The sequence below is a fragment of the Pelophylax lessonae genome (genome assembly GCF_965119305.1).
Source record: "Pelophylax lessonae genome assembly, chromosome: 7".
In the NCBI taxonomy this organism is placed as follows: domain Eukaryota; kingdom Metazoa; phylum Chordata; class Amphibia; order Anura; family Ranidae; genus Pelophylax; species Pelophylax lessonae.
In genome coordinates this window covers 253,981,300-253,999,456 of record NC_138774.1, presented here as the reverse complement: position 1 = coordinate 253,999,456, position 18,157 = coordinate 253,981,300, and positions in this window count along the sequence as shown.

Here is an 18,157-nt window from a genome sequence, read left to right as displayed (position 1 = left end):
AGCCAACCAATAGGCTCCTAAGCATATTTGTTGAGGCACATTAATTACAATCCTTGTTAGGATCATTTTGCATAAAACTAATTGTCATGTCTTTTTCTACCCAGGGCACGCCCACCTCACCAGCGAGGTAATGCTGGAGTATTTAAAGTGGTGCGGAGAACGAATTATGTTATTGGAGCAGCTGTGTGGGGTGGATCCGGACCCTAAGGAGCCATTTGTGCGTAATGTCACGCCTTTGAATCGTTCTTACCAAAAAAAAGGAAAAAAATAAAAAAAAATATTTTAAACAAAAATATAAAAAAATGTTTAGTTAAAAATAAAAAAATATTTTTGAAAAAAAAATATAAAAAAATGTTTACTAAAAAAACACTTTTTTGGGAAAAAAATATAAAAAAATGTTTACTAAAAAAACCCTTTTTGGGAAAAAAAATATAAAAAAATGTTTACTAAAAAAACCCTTTTTTGGGAAAAAAAATATAAAAAAATGTTTACTAAAAAAAACCCTTTTTTGGGAAAAAAAATATAAAAAAAATGTTTACTAAAAAAACCCTTTTTTGGGAAAAAAAATATAAAAAATGTTTACTAAAAAAAAACCCTTTTTTGGGAAAAAAAATATAAAAAAATGTTTACTAAAAAAAACCTTTTTTGGGAAAAAAAATATAAAAAAATGTTTACTAAAAAAAACCTTTTTTGGGGAAAAAAAATATAAAAAAATGTTTACTAAAAAAACCCTTTTTTTGGGAAAAAAAATATAAAAAAATGTTTACTAAAAAAACCCTTTTTTGGGAAAAAAATATAAAAAAATGTTTACTAAAAAAACCCTTTTTTGGGAAAAAAAATATAAAAAAATGTTTACTAAAAAAAAAAAAAAACAAAACATAATTTTGGAAAAAAAAAAATTTTTTATAAAAAGAAAAATAAAAAAATTGTATGTTGCACGTTGCAACACAAATGTTACATTTGAAATTTTGTTCATTATATTATATATTTTAATAATATATTTTTTTGATGCTACAGTTGGTAGACACCTACATGTGTTATTAAAAAGAGTTTATCTTTTATTACCAAAGTTTTCTTTTTGGTGTACACATCGAATGTCTTTTGTGTTGTATTTGTTTAGTCGAGTGGTGTGGTCTGTAATTGTTAGCATGTTGGCTTTGGTTTATGTTATCCTTGAGACTTGTTTTGAAGCTACATTTGAAGGGAGACCTTTTCTTGGGTCATTATGTGAACATTGAGTTTTCCAAATTTAAATGAAATCATATGTTTGGAGATAGAGAAGCACGTGTGTATAAATGCCTACATTAACCAGGGCCCTTACTTGGCCACCAACACTCCTAAAAAACCAAAGATCAAACACAAACTAATCATTTTGCATAAAATTTAATTGCATCACCAAAAAAAAACACTATATATACATATTGTGCCACCCTCAAATTAAACCAAAAAATGGCCCCACAAATTGGCCAATGTAACAATCATTAACAAAACTAACACAAATAAATACAAAAAAATCAAATTAAGTTGGTGGTGGTGGTGGTGGTGACTGATGCAGTGTGGTAAACACTGGAAAGGTTCCTGCCATCAAATGTTGGGCCAATAGTCCCATCTGCTCTTGGGTCAGCCTTAGAGTTGTGGTATAGTGGCCCATTATGATCAGATCTTGTGCATGAGGCTGCTGCTGATGCAGGGTGGTGAACCCTGGAAATGTCCCAGACATAAGATCTTGTGCCAATAGTCCAATCTGCTCTGTGCTCAGCCTAAGAATTTGGGGATAGTGTGCCATTACCAGTAAATTTGTTAGCTGCTGTCCCAAGGCTATTTGATGCTGCTGGTGGTGCAAGGGTTGTGAAGATGTGTGGGGAGTGGTGGTTGATTGGTTGTTGTGGTCCACGGAGCGGGGGGAAATGGCATGTGGGGCTGTTGACAAAGGGTGATGGCCTGAGTAGGAGTGAAATTCTAAAGGTGTGTAGGGAGTGTAGTCAAATGGAAGGGGCATTGTGGAACCAGTGCGCAATGAGGTTGTGCAGGAGGATTGCTCATTGAGGGGTGTGGGAGTCCGAACGGAGTGTGAAGTGCTAGGAGTGGCTACAGGAGGAATTGTCCCATCCCCAGCTGCCTGACAAGTGGCCAACACTAGCATTACCCTCCCACTACCACAACCTGCAGTGGCAGGTGAGTGAGATGTTTGGGAGGGCTCTGCCAATGGGGCATCTTCAGATCCAAACAGGCATTGGCGTGTGGCCAGCACCTGAGTGTCAACACTTTGCCGATCCCGTTGATGCTGGTCTGCTAAACTTACCAAGCTGTTACGCATATCCTGTTGAACCTGTACCATTGTTGCTACAGATTCCTGTATGAGCCCGAGCAGACGTACTACCTCAGTAGATTGCTGAGTACGCCTCCTTAACTCATTTTGGATCCGATACTCATCAAGCAGCCTCTCGGCTACATCCAGCATAGATGGACGAGGTTGGGTAGGTGACAATCCCTCTGCATCAAAGGCTACCTGAAAGCAGAAGAAATAGACCAAATCATTATCAAACATCATGACTAAATAGTTCAGATTAGTTTGACAACTTAACACCCCAAGCAGAACGTAGAAAAGTTTGATGTGCTTCTAATAAGTACTTGTTCATTGTAATATTATCCAAGCTAGCAACACTTCTGATAATGGGTACATATTATATTGGTAGGACTAATATGACAAAGGCAAAAAAGTTTCGACATGAAGGTGTTCCCAATTAACCCTGGTGTGGTAGGTTGTTTATGCTTTTGGTAAATCTGTTACTACACCAATGACTTTCTACATCTACTTATGTTGTCTAAAATCTCGCCATCAATCGGCTACAGGACAACCCAACAAAACGATACACATGAATTTGGACCTGGAAAATCAAAGACTGGCCGGACTTTAAAGGTCCTGGATGTTTTTGGAACATTAGTGGCACACCAAATTATAACATAATTCCCTGATGTTCAAGATCGAACTCTTGTTGTGCTGGTGCATCGTCAGAATGTCATAGCACTAATTTAACACACACAATGTAAGCCACATCTAGCCCAAAATCATTACTACCATTGAAATGTTACATGTGCACCTTGTTCCCTTATATCACATACCACAGCACTGGATGCAGAATCGTCGCCAGCTCCTGATCCAACTCCAGCTGCTACGTCAAGAGGGGCCTGATGTTCTTTGAAAAAAAATAAAAAAAAAACATGTTTAGTACATAACCTTAAGCAGTAATGATTATGGCCAGATTGCCCTCCTAGCTTCAGGAATGAAGCATTGAGGCCAAACATTCAAAAGTGCTTTCCTGGGCTCATATGACACTTGCTAAACCCTCACAAAGGTTAAGAAGGCTTGGTCTGAATACTAATGACAGCACCCATTAATGCTGTCTACAGTGTTTTGCTGGGTAAACATCTAAAAGGCAACACTCTTTCAAAAGAAAAAACATGTGTGTTAACAGGGTTAATAAGATTCCAAAAAAATATTAATTTGCTAGACATACCAACACCTTCCTCCAGGCCTTGCTGCACTGGGTGTGTTCCCTGCTGCGGATCTTCTGTAAAGGACATAGCAATATGAGCTATCTTGGAAAGAATAAAATATACATCTACATTGTTTGGCACAGTATGATATGGGACCTACCAGGAGGAGGGTCAGCACTGATGTCAACACCCGTGAGTCCGTCTGGGTCGCCAAGCTGCATGGGCTGTGGAGGGGCTGAGATCCGTGCTACAGATGAACAAATTGCAGGTTGGGGAAAACAAAAAAAGGACAATTAGAAGAGCAAGTATCAAATTCTATTCATGTCACACATAGGATAGTAGTTCATCTTTTCAAAACAACTCACACAATTGACATCCAAGATAATATCCTACCTCGGTGCAAAGCATCCGAATCTAAGTCCTCTCTGGAAAAGATGGTATCGGGTCCTATGATCTGCAAGAAAGGTAATTGATAATCCCAGAGAGAACTTCGTGCACGTTCATCCAGCCGACCTTGTCGGTCATAAAGACCCTCCACAGCCCATGCAATTAGCTTCTTCCGAACGGACGCACAGATGTCGGTGACCTTCTTCCGCACACTGTCACAGTGGCAAGGTGCTTCACCCAGTGCATTTACAGCATCCCGGATTTCATCCCACAATCTGCGCTTCTCGGTTACAGAGCTAACCGTGGCCCTGGTCCCATGTATCGCCTGATATCTGGCCATATAGGCCTGGACCAGGACACAGCACTGATTGTGGGAGAAACGGGGAAGCCGGGATAATGTGGACAAGCTGACTCGGGTGGACGGACCCTCTTCAGGACTACTGTCAGAAGAGCCAGCTTGTCCACTTGGTGTGTTACCACCTCCCCCGGCTTCCTCCTCCGGGATGGGGATGGTGGACTCCCTCATGGATACAGCTGGAGCCTCCCTCACACCAGAGCCAGACGATCTGCCCACCCTGCCCCCCCTGGCCAGCCTGGCCACCCTGCCCCCCATGGCCACCCTGGCCACCCTGCCCCCCCTGGTCACCCTGCCCCTTCTCCTCAGCCTTCCAGTGGGTGGGGCCATGGGAGCACGAGGTGGGCAGAGAATCTGGCTGTCCAGCAGCAGCAAATAGCCCCAAATGCCTAAATCTGAAATGACAAAAGAGAAAACAGAAAAAAACATGATTTGCAGATTGCTCTTCATATACAGTATAATTAGTGAACAGTTACAGAACACACTTACCTAATGGCACAAACAGACTTGGTGGTGGGGGTGGTGGTGGTGGTGGTGAAAGAGCAGAAGAGGCTGCAAAGAAATAGAAAAAAACACATAAGAAAACGCATATGGGCACAAATCACACGAGGCCCTCCAAACACTTACCTAATGGCACAAACAGACTTGGTGGGGGTGGTGGTGGTGGTGAAAGAGCAGAAGAGGCTGCAAAGAAATAGAAAAAAACACATAAGAAAACGCATATGGGCACAAATCACACGAGGACCTCCAAACACTTACCTAATGGCACAAACAGACTTGGTGGGGGTGGTGGTGGTGGTGGTGGTGAAAGAGCAGAAGAGGCTGCAAAGAAATAGAAAAAAACACATAAGAAAACGCATATGGGCACAAATCACACGAGGCCCTCCAAACACTTACCTAATGGCACAAACAGACTTGGTGGGGGTGGTGGTGGTGGTGGTGGTGAAAGAGCAGAAGAGGCTGCAAAGAAATAGAAAAAAACACATAAGAAAACGCATATGGGCACAAATCACACGAGGCCCTCCAAACACTTACCTAATGGCACAAACAGACTTGGTGGGGGTGGTGGTGTAATCTTTTATAGGCCAAAGGAGGCTGCAAACATTAAACATACATGAGAAATCGCATGACCTACATACGTGCACATAATAAATTACAGTTATCAGGAAAGCAAAAATGGTGTCTTTGGAAGCTGGGAAGGTAAGGGGGCAGGTTTAGATGCCAAATCTAGACTGCACACCTTTAACAAACATGAGAAAACACATGTCAAAACCACATGCACATGGGGCCAACTGCCAATGATTAAAAGACACTTGAGGGGTTCACAAGCTATTGTGGGTTGGAGGGGATTCAGCATAGACAACTTAAGCACACCCAAGATAAGTACAAATTCTCTCCTTCAGTAAACAATAACGGTGAGCAAGAACACACAAACAGACAGATCTAGATATATATATATATATATATATATATATATATAGAGAGAGAGAGAGAGAGAGAGAGAGAGAGAATTTGTTGTTGTTTTTTTGGGGAGAGAGAGATACAATTGTCTTACCTCCAGATAATGTACGTTGTGGGTCACAGGGTCTTGCTAGCACATAAGAAACATCGATCTATAACATCCAGCAGCCATATTGGCCATGTGCTCCTTTTATAGCTGGCTCACAGGTGTGATAATTAGCGGCCGTTTCTATATATATCTGCGCATTCGCGAATTTGCGCGTTCAAAATGGAGGACGATATCCCAGACGCATTAGATGGTGCAATGTTGGCATTCATCGGCGCCTTGTTTGAGGAGGCCCTAGCACAGGAGGCAGCAGAAGGTGGGGAAGCAGCAGCAGCAGCAGCACCTCCAGCAGCACCTCCAGTCTGTGTGCCCTTACCTCGCCAGCCACGCATTTTTGCTCCAAGGATCTATTTGGACAAGCTGCGGGATTCTGATGTCAGGAGGAAGTTCCGACTCGAGCGAGGAACTATTCTCCACCTCTACCAGCTCATAGCAGACAAAATTGACCCGGACACACAGCGCGGCCATGCGGTGCCCGGCATGGCCAGATTGCTGGCCACTTTGTATATTTTAGGGCGTGGCAGCTTCCAAGCCACTTCGGGAAGTATCATGGGCATTAGCCAGCCCACGGTTTCAAGGGTGTTCATGTTGGTCATTAATGCCATAGTCGATATAGTGGCCAATTTTATCCACTGGCCACAGAATGAAAATGAGTGGAATGAAGTCAAGTTGGGTTTCTACCTTGCGGGCACACATGCCGCAAATACTAGGAGCAATCGATGGCACCCACATAGCCATTAGGCCACCAAGGAGCCACGAAGTGGAGTACCGCAACCGCAAGCAGTACCACTCCCTGAACATCCAATTAGTTTGTGACGCCAAACAGTGCATCATGAGTGTCAACACTGGTCACCCAGGGTCGTGCCATGATTCCAGTATGTTACGAACCAGTACTCTGTACGAGGCGTTTAAAAGTGGCCAAATGCCCCAAGGGTGGCTTATTGGTAAAGTATTTTGTCTTAACAACATAAACTGTAAGATTACATAGACATAGGTATAAGCTACATCGGTGTACACCCTGATTTAAGCAAAGCCTACCTAAAATGGATGTGTTAGGAGTTGGCAGGCTGTTCACACACAACCAGATCAGCAGCTTAGCAGCTCACAAAAGAAAGATTTCCAAAGTTGTCTTTGAGTCAAATGAAGGTGGTTAACCAATGTGTAAATGGTGTCCTCTAGCCACCCAAACAAAACCTACAAATGATTCCAATGGTATTGCCATATCCCCAAAGTACTTTGCATAAGTGAGTCAATATTGGTTTCCTCACTCTAGTTGCAGATATATTCCAGAAGTAAGACCTAGGCTAATGTAATAGGAACAAAATAGGGGCCAAGTTGGAACTTGCAAGAGAAACACACCACTTTGTGTGTCCTTTTTCCCATTTGTATTAGTGATTTAGGCAGTTAGACAGAGTTGAGATGTTTCATATGAGTTTTTGCAAACAGACGAGCAGGTTGTTTAGTAAAATGCATAATTGTCTCCCATTTTGAGGAGTCATCTAAAGTCACATGATATGAAGAACTAATGTATATTTTTCATTTTTTTCAGGGGATGCTGGTTACCCGCAGCTGACGTGGCTGATGGCTGCAATCAGGTACCCCCAGGGCCGAGCAGAAATGAATTACAACAGGGCCTTGCGGAGAAGCCGGAGTATCATCGAGTTGACCATAGGTCTTCTCAAATCCCGGTTTCTCTGCTTGGCCCCGGCCTGGGGGTGAACTCCTGTACTCTCCTACAAAGGCTTCCAAGATCATCCTGGCGTGCTGCGTGTTGCACAACATGTGCGTTGCCCGGGATGAATCTTGGGAGCTGACGGAGGAGAGGGAGCCAGAGGTCCGTCAGCCGGCGGCCCCCAGGCGGCGGAGCACTGCTGCAGGTTTTGCCACCCGGAATACCCTGGTTGCTAGCCACTTGTAAGTACTGTAACCGGTCAAGTTAGGGCATGTGTATTAATTTGCTAGTTAGCAGAGGTGCCACTCACAGGGAGACAGAGGGTAATTATCATCTGCCAATGACACTTGCCATTGTAGATAAAGTGTAGTCAACATTGGTAAAATTGTGTTACTTGAGCAAAAACATGCACCTCTAACCATGAACATGTTGGTATTGTGAATAGTGGAAAGGGCTGAGAAGAGCTGGCAGGTGTTTAGTTGTGTCTATGCCACCTGTGTAGTTATTGATAACATGAACGGCTGCTTGGTATCTTATGGTGTTCTAATTTTCCAGAACGTGAACATCTTGGAATCATGGCATGTACCATGAGAAGCCTGTGGTGATGGGCTGTCTGGCGTCACAGGTGTGTATTCAAATGTTTGCATTAATGATTTCTGGTTTGTGTAAGTTGGCAGAAAATGTGTTATTTCACTCGTGATGTCGAAATTAAATGAAGTTCAGAATGAAGCAAACAGGCATTAAGATGTGATTTTCATAATGAAATGTCTTATCCTTTGTTTTATTTTTCCAGGAGTGGTACTGCTTGCGGTTGTAGCTGGTAGAAACCCACCTTGATGGACTCCACTCATCTTCTTTTGTGGTCAGTGGATATTTGGTAAGGCACATGGCCAAAAGCAGCATCGATGACCAACATGAACACCCTGGAACTTACAAAGTGGCTTGGAAGCTGACCAGCAACCTGGCCATGCCTGTCCCCTATGAGCTGGTAGAGGTGCAGAATGGATTCTGAACTCTGCATGAAGTTGGGGAAGACATCAGAATCCCGTAGCCATGGAGCAAAGATCGTGGGCTGGCGCTGTAAAGGCACACGGACTGGAGACTGACAATATTATCTTGCTGCATCCCTCCTTATGCTGTCATTCTAGAATAAATAAAGACTTTTGAATGGAACATGTGTTTTTTGTTTTGTGTGGGTGCCTACAGACAAAAGGGCCATACACACTGTAAGATTTAGAGAAGACTTTATCCTTCAGATTGACATTTTCTATGTAGTGCAAGGGCCTGCCTGATTGCATACAAATTGAAAGTGTTGAGGTTTGACCTCATATTATATGGTTTGGTTAAGTCTACAGGAAAAAGTCTTGAAAAATTCTTAGTGAATGGCCCATTAAGCTGCCAAGGCCGGAGCTTTGCACTTTGCATGCTGCTTGTACTGGTGATGTGAGGGGTTGGAATGTAGAGTAGGGATGTGACAGTGTTGTGTTGAGGTGTGAGGCAAATGTAGTGTTGGACTATGAGGGTCTGTGTTGTTGAAATATGGAGAGAGTCCAATATCAGACACCTATGTTTATTGGTCAAGAAATTGTAAGAACCATGGTAAATATGTAAATAATTGCATCTCGAGAAAACTAGGACCACACTCATAAAATCAAAATTGTGTTGGTTCCATTAATGTGCTTGAAATTTGGGTAGGACACCCCCCCCCTCCACCACCCCCCCCCCCCCAAATTCAAGATAGTTTAAAAAAACTCTAAAAAAAATGAGAGTGAAAAGAGATCCCAAGTGTAGTGATTGTTGGGATTTGAACCCATGACGTTGTTAACTGCAGTGAAGTTGCAAAACACTTAGCTATTGTGCAGAATAAAGCTGTTTGGTGAAAAAAAAGGAGTGTGTTAAGGCTAAAAAGCACATATAGCTAAAGTACTAAACATTGTATGGAATCTGGGAAGAAGACCATGGTAAAATTGTGAGGTTTCATCTTGACCTGAAGTAGTGTAGGGGTTTGGTCACTTGCCTTTGCTACTTTCAATCATAAGATCGATTCGACACACAGACAAGATCATAAAATCACTTAAAATGCTCTAAGTTTGCAAGCGCTTCTGAGTGTAACATTATTTAGCAATATATATGATGTAATCCGTTACATTTTTGAAATATAAACAAAAAAAGAAAATAAAAAAGTTAGGTGGAGATGGTAAGCCTCGAACCTACAGCAGAGGGAGATGAATTACAGACGTGATGTGTGCACTAATCCACTAGCCCACATCGCTATGTGAAACTGCTATAAGCACAAAGACATAAGTATGCTCATTTGCGAAGCCGCGATCGTAAGTGAATACCGCTGACGGCGGAATTCCTTATTGCTGTTTCACTAGCCAATTCGCTGCAGCGCTAGTTAATTGATTTGAAAGCGGCGAAACTGAAACACGTCATGGATGTCTGAAGCTGCAGTTTCTTTAAATCCGGCCGATAGTTACATAGTGAGGTTGAAAAAAGACATCAGTCCATTCAGTTCAACCTATGATGTGTGTGTGTGTTTGCTTTTAACCGTACATTGTATACCCCTGTATGTTGTGGTCTTTAAGGTGTCCATCTAATAGTTTTTTGAAACTGTCAATGCTCCCTGCTGATACGACTGCTTGTGGAAGAGAATTCCACATCCTTACCGCTCTTACAGTGAAGAACCCCTTTACGCACTTTAAGGTTAAACCGCCTTTCCTCAAGTTTTAGTGAGTGGCCACGTGTCTTATTGTATCTCCTTCTCTGAATAGTTTGTTCCTTATGCTAGGGTCACCAGTACAGTATTTGTACATTGATATCATATCCCCCCTCAATCGTCTCTTCTCCAGAGAGAATAGGTTCAGTGCTTGTAGTCTTTCCTCATAGCTGATGTCCTCCATTCCCCTAATTATTTTTGTTGCCCTTCTCTGGACTTTCTCCAGTTCCAGCACATCCTTCCTGAGGACCGGTGCCCAGAACTGGACAGCATACTCCAGATGTGGCCGGACCAGAGTCTTGTAGAGAGGGAGAATAATCTCTTTATTTCTGGAGTGAATCCCCTTTTTTATACAACCCAGTATTCTGTTGACTTTGCTTGCGGCGGCTTGGCATTGCATGCCACTGCCAAGCCTGTTGTCTACCAGTACCCCCAAGTCCTTTTCCATCCTAGAGTCACCCAGAGGTTCCCCCCCTAGTGAGTAGCTTGCTTTCTGGTTTCTGGCCCCCAAGTGCATTACTTTACATTTTTCAACATTAAATCTCATCTGCCATGTAGTTGCCCACTCCGTTATTTTGTTCAGGTCCGCTTGCAAGGTTTCCACATCCTGCATAGAAGATATTGGCATGCCTAATTTAGTATCATCTGCAAATACTGAGATTGTACTCGATATCCCCTCCTCCAGATCATTTATGAATAAATTAAACAGGATTGGTCCCAGGACATTTTAGAAAGAACGAGGTTGGAAGTTAGGAATATGGACAGGGAAAACCTGTTGGAAACCAAAGCAGTAGGAGATAGAGGGAATTTTGATTGTGCATTTATTTCAGGGTATCATAGACAATACAAGGATGTAGAAAGGATATTCAGGAGATACTGGCCGGTATTGAAGAGTGATAAAACACTAGCCAAAGTACTCCCAGAGAAACCCAGGTTCATCTACCGAAGGGCACCGACTTTAAGAAATCGATTGGTCAAAAATGTAATAGACCCTCCTAAAGGTGTTAAAATATTTCCTGATATGAAAGGGTTCATCAGGTGTAGGAAATGTCTGGCCTGCAGGAACAATCCCTCTCAGCTGAGGAAAATGTTAGATTTCAAATCAAGGGTGAACCACAGGAGATATAAAATCAATAATCTCATTACATGTAACAGCACACATGTTACCTATGTAGTGGAATGTACTTGCCATCTACAATATGTAGGGCGCACCACCAGACCCCTCCATATCAGGATTAGGGAGCACATAACAAATATAAAAAATGGCTTCCCAAAACACAGCCTCTCCAGACATTACCTGGAAGTCCATAACAAAAATCCGAAAGGCCTAATCTTCTATGGTATAGATTCCATTTCAGGACATTGGAGAGGGGAGAGTAAAAAGAAAAAAATCTCCCAGAATGAGACCAAGAGGATATATTTGCTTGAATCACTCCAACCCAAGGGACTTAATTTAGACATAGACCTGAATTGTTTTATTTCTAATTTTTAATATTCAGTATATTTATAGTTTTACACCATTTTAAATATCAGGTTTTAGTTCCCTTGAATTCTTGTGTATATACTTTTTAGACCACTTGCATTCGTCACCTTGTTTAGCTACCCTTAGTCCATACCCAGCTCTCGGTAGATTCTTCTGCACATACCCCCCCTCATTCTCTTTTCGGTAATATATTACCGCCCTATGGGATGATTTACATACTCCCAATTAGATTAATTATTAGCATTCAATATATGTCTCACACCTTGTGAATCATATAAATTATGTATTTTATTATATTACAGTCATCAGTCCTTAATTTTACCTTACAATTGTATTACATGTATTTTATACCTTATTATTCTATTCTTCCACCACCATTTTGGTGGCTGCCTGCACCATCATTCCTTATTATTATTAATCTTTTTATTATTAGGCCATGAGTTTTTATTCCCGTATATAGATTTATTATTAATCCATTCTCCATTAATTTTTCATATATCATATCATGGAGTTATGTTTTTATGATCGATCAATTAATTAATTACTTTTTAAACTAAATTTTTTTGCAAATAGCCCTTTTCCCTTCAGTTTCAGCCCAAGGTTAGCATCAGTGATTTTTATCAGGCGAATTGTTTCGAATATTTATTGACTACAGACATTTATTGTATTTCAAGCAGACTAGTATTATCTTTCTTGTTACCCATATTCGACATTTATATTTTATTATTTTTTATTTTTTATTTTATTTTTTATCCAAAGTCTGTTTGTTAGGTTCAAATGGATGAAAAAGGTCCTTGGTTGTATTATAATTTTTTAATTTGTTCAGAATATGAGGCCATGTTAATATCATTTGTGTTGTGGAATCATCTGTTTGTGGAATACATTCTAGTAACATGGTAATAGGACCTGTTTACAAAGATTCCTTGTTATCAACTGCTATAGTATTATGCAGATTATTGGTAATATGGAAGTAATTTCGCTTTCTAATTGATATAGCATAATGCGGACTATTGTTAATATTGGAAGGATTTTGCTCTTTAATTAACATAAGATGTGCGTAAGTCCGTAGTATAAGATCCGGTGTTTACAAGGGAAGCCGGAAGTCTGTTCAGCAGCTCTGAGCTTAGTACGGAATAGAACACATAGTTTCCTACCCGGCAACTAAGTGCGACACATTATCCTATTGGTTGTTCAAATACAATTTTGCGATTGGAACATTGTCAATGGCCCGATTACCATATTGCTATATATAGGCGGAGATGGCATGATGACGGCATCACACTGACGAAGCGCGTAGAGCGTCATCGCGTCACATCCGCCTGGTTGGAACGCACATCCGGTCTGTGGAGCGCATGGCGTCCCTCAAGTGCGCGACCGCAACAGTCTTATACCTGCCGATTGTTTCTTTTATGTTTGTGAGTACCATTTTTCTTTTAAATTATTAAAGCCTTGTCAAACGGTACTACCCTATGTGAGCCTTTATTCCCCACATACCCGTGGATACCCCATTCCTAAGGATAGTGTGACGAAGGACTCGGGCAGGTCAGGACCATACTCCTATCCATAGCGCCATCCAGGGAGATCAGAGGGGATACAGAGACAATATACCCAAAGCCTGATACCCCTGTAGGGGTAACTACCTCTGGTGAGTGCGGTCCTGGGGGTGCGGGGAGCAGAGAGTGATCACCGGAATCTGGGCACCCTTAAGGCAATATTTAGAAGCACCTGCACTGAAGTCACTTTTTTGCACTTAATACCTATGGACTAATTCTGTTACTACTTCTATTGTTTTAAGTATTTATGGACTATTTATTCCTTTGAAGCTCTGATTATTGCTGCTATTTTTTAAGGTTGATTTTACTGTTTTATATACCTGCTGTAAGGTTTTATTTACAGTTCCCTGCGGTTTTATTTGACACTCTCAAGGATATACATAGGTGTCCATTTTTTATCACCATTATATGTCACTATTTATATATTTATTATTCATTTATTATAGGTTGCGTTTACCACACATTTAACATTATTATCACTAGTTTGAATTGATATTGTGGTACTATATTTGTCTCTGGATTCAGCACTACATTCCAGTATATCTTTTTACCTAACTGGGTTACTTATCACAGATCTATTGATTTATTTAATCACCCAGAATATATACAGCACAGTATTACTGCACCTAGCACTTTACAAGTATATTTAGTCACGTGTCACTTATTCATTATTTATTTTAACACAATTAAGGTAACATTCACTGTATTTGAGACAGTTTCATTATTTGTTTTGCACTTTGACACCTTTGGAGATGTGTACAGAATATTAAGTATATTGGCAGCACCATTGTAATGTTCTGGTACCTTTGGGTACCCTAATTACTCTTTCATAAGTGTATGCGCCCCACCATTCTCTTTTGGTAAGGTGCGCATACACCTTTAAGACTGATGCTGTCATCACTGAGCGCCGGACTGGATGGCTATTTAGATCGCCGGCTCTCACTCACATGTGTTCGTTCAAACTGCTTTGTGCCTTGATGCTAACCTGTCTTGAAGCTCACATGCTTGCAAGCATACCTCGCTGTCGGAACCACGCTGCGCTGATCCCTGTATCCCGCTACCGGATCATCCGCTCTTGCCGAACCTCTCCTCTGCTACATTGCTATTAGTGATAAGTACCCCACAGGGGAAACCTCTATAACCTTTATACTAAAGCTTACACTATCTAGCTCTGCATACTAAGGACTATTACTACATCTGCATTATCTACTACCACCTGTTCTTGCACTGGGTTGATCTCTCTTGTATGTCCACCTGCTACTCTGTCATCTACTACCATACATGATTGCTAAACCTATCTGCATCCCATCTGCTACTATCTTACTTTCAAGAACATTTCCTTTCAAGTGTCTGTCATCTACCATCTCTACCCAACCTGTCTCTTCAGCCTATCATCACTGTGTTACTATATACATAAGTCACTCTAGGAAACATCTTATTGAGTGTGTGTATTTACTTGCTGAATTGAGATCATCCACACATGATGAGTCATTGAGAGTTGGGAATGGTGTCTCAGCGTTTCTCTACATGACTACTGAAGTGGAATATTTCTGCAGCTGAAAATCCACATCATACGTAAAACGCAGGAGCGTTACAGATTGAACGAACCACAAATGGATTCAGCAGAAATAACCACTCAGATGACACAATTAAAACAGCAAGTACCTGCGTTAATACACGCACTTGCTGAATTAAAAGAAGACAATCAGGCTCTGTCGCAGCAGGTAATTAGACTGACACAACTTACCACTGCTCAGCCCCCTGAACCCAAAATAAATCCTCCTTTGGTATTTACAGGCGATAGCAAAAAATTTCGCGAATTTAAAAACGCATGTGAGTTACTTTTCTTGCTAAAACCCCGACCTACCTTACTGATCACATTAAGGTTTGTACTATTATTTCTTACCTAACAGGCGATCCTCGGGCCTGGGCAGACTCTCTTTTTGAGAAAAGCGACCAGCTTCTCAACTCCTATGCCTTGTTCCTAGCAGAACTCACTAGCCTATATGATGATCCCAATAGGCAGAGTACTGCCGATCTTCAATTAAGATCCTTAAAACAAGGTGGGAGACCTGTAGAAGACTTTGTCGCAGAATTCAAGAGATGGACCCTTGATTCAGAATGGAATGATGCATCTCTGAAATCCCAATTTAGGCTTGGCCTATCAGAGGCCGTTAAAGACGAGCTCGCCCGAGCGGATCTGCCAAAAACCCTGGATGCATTGATACAACTCAGTATCACCATAGATAGAAGACTACAAGAAAGAAAGGCTGAGAAAATGGGAATGCCATTATCCAGTTCTTCTCGGATTTCGGCCGTTGACCCCGTTCCTATGGAGGTAGGAACCATACGCCCACCTCTATCAACTATGGAAAGAGCCAGAAGACGATCTGGTAATCTCTGCTTGTACTGTGCATCCCCGGATCACAAGATAAACGTCTGTCTCCTAGTCTACAAAAAGAAGGGTGAGTGTTCACATGTCCTCCTAGGGGGATTGACAACTTCAATCACTAACCCTTACCTTTCTGTTTGCTTAACATTACAGTGGGACCAGAACAGGATTACTACTAAGGCCATGATTGACACAGGATCTTGTGGAAATTATATTGACATACGTTTTGCTGCTTTAAATAAAGTTCCTATTTTTTCTAAACTTAAACCTGTCTCAGTGAGTCTTATTAACGGTGTTCCCTTATCCTCTGGTCCGATCATTGATCAGACACAGGCACTTCTAGTCACTACTAACGGGTCTCATATGGAGACCACTACCTTCGATCTAATACCTTCACCCCACTTTCCCATTGTTTTGGGACTACCCTGGTTGCACACACATCAACCAACCATAGATTGGAAGGAACGGACCCTGACCTTCCTCTCTTGCTATTGCGAGGGTACGTGTAACCTCCCGTCTTTCGGGAAGATCCTGTCTGTGGTGACAGATGAGATTGCACCACTATGTTATCAGGATCTCTCTGAGGTTTTTCTTGAGAAAAATGCTCAAGCACTACCTCCCCATCGAGACTATGATTGTAGCATTGATCTACTCCCAAATAGCAAATTGCCGTTCGGTCATGTTTATCCTCTTTCACAGGATGAACTTTCCCATCTCAAAGACTATTTGGATGAGAATTTGGAAAAAGGTTTTATTAGACCTTCCACTTCTTCCACAGCAGCAGGACTCTTTTTTGTCCGCAATAAGGACTCAAGTCTCAGGCCTATCATCGACTATAGGCAATTGAATGCTATTACAATAAAAGATCGCTATCCTCTACCGCTTATCCCTGAGCTCATTGAGCAGGTGCGTGGAGCTACCTATTTTTCAAAATTGGACCTGAAAGGAGCATACAATCTCATTCGAATCCGTGATGGACACGAGTAGAAGACTGCATTCAGAACCAGATACGGATTGTTCGAATATCTTGTAATGCCATTCGGGCTATGCAACATCCCTGCAGTTTTTCAACGATTTATAAACGATATTTTCAGAGACTTACTAGATGTCTGTGTTGTGGTATATCTGGACGATATACTTATATATTCACGATCCCTGTCTGAACACATAAGACATGTAAGACTAGTATTATCGAGATTGCTTGCACACAACCTTTATGTGAAACTGAAAAAATGCTTGTTTCATAAAGAAGAGGTACTGTTTCTAGGCTACATCATATCCAAAACAGGAATCGAGATGGACATGAGTAAGATATCCTGCATTCAGGATTGGCCTACACCAACCACACGCAAGGCGCTACAGCGATTCCTTGGATTTTCGAATTTCTACAGGAAGTTCATTAGAAACTTCTCTGCCATTGTGAGACCCCTCACACAGCTCACTAGCATTAAAAAACCATTCAAATGGTCAGATGAAGCAAATAAAGCTTTTTGCCTGTTAAAGACAAGGTTTACTTCTGCTCCCATACTACTCTGGCGCTGAGAGAAACAGGAAGTGTGTGTACGTGCGGCAAGGGAGCGAGGAGGAAGAGGAGCTGCGGGGACAAGTGCGGGGGAAGCCGCACAAGGGGTGCGGGTGCACCGTGCAGGGGGCCGGTAACCATCAACTGAGCGGCGGTGGAGGACGGGAGCCGCTAGAAGAGCAGAGGGAGCGGCAGCAGGGACGTGAACAACCGCACCAGGATAACGGGTGCAGGGACCGAGGAAGAGCGCGGCGGGGGAGGTCGGAAACTGCCTCCCTTAGTGCCTGGATGAAGAGGAGGAGGACCGTCCGTGCCCAGTGAGGAGGAGGAGACATCCGTCCCAGTGTGTGTGTGTGGCAGCAGCTGTGAGTAAGGCAGCAGCTGCAAACAGGGAGAAAGCTGTGTGACTGAGCTCTGTGAGAAATCAATAGCTGTTTGACAGTGCTGCGACTGACTGCTGTGTGACTGTCTCTGCAACAGAGTACCTGGGAAGTCTGGTGAGTATCCTTGCGACTGGTAAGTATCTTGCGACTGAGTATCCTTGCGACTGAGTATCCTTGCGACTGGTGAGTATCCTTGCGACTGGTGAGTATCCTTGCGACTGGTGAGTATCCTTGCGACTGGTAAGTATCTTGTGACTGGTTAGTACCCTTGCGACTGGTAAGTATCTTGTGACTGGTGAGTATCCTTGCGACTGGTAAGTATCTTGTGACTGGTGAGTACCCTTGCGACTGGTAAGTATCTTGTGACTGGTGAGTATCCTTGCGACTGGGGAGTATCCTTGCGACTGGTGAGTATCTTTGCGACTGGTGAGTATCTTTGCGACTGGTGAGTATCCTTGCAACTGGTAAGTATCTTGTGACTGGTGAGTATCTTGCGACTGGTAAGTATCTTGTGACTGGTGAGTACCCTTGCGACTGGTAAGTATCTTGTGACTGGTGAGTATCCTTGCGACTGGTAAGTATCTTGTGACTGGTGAGTACCCTTGCGACTGGTAAGTATCTTGTGA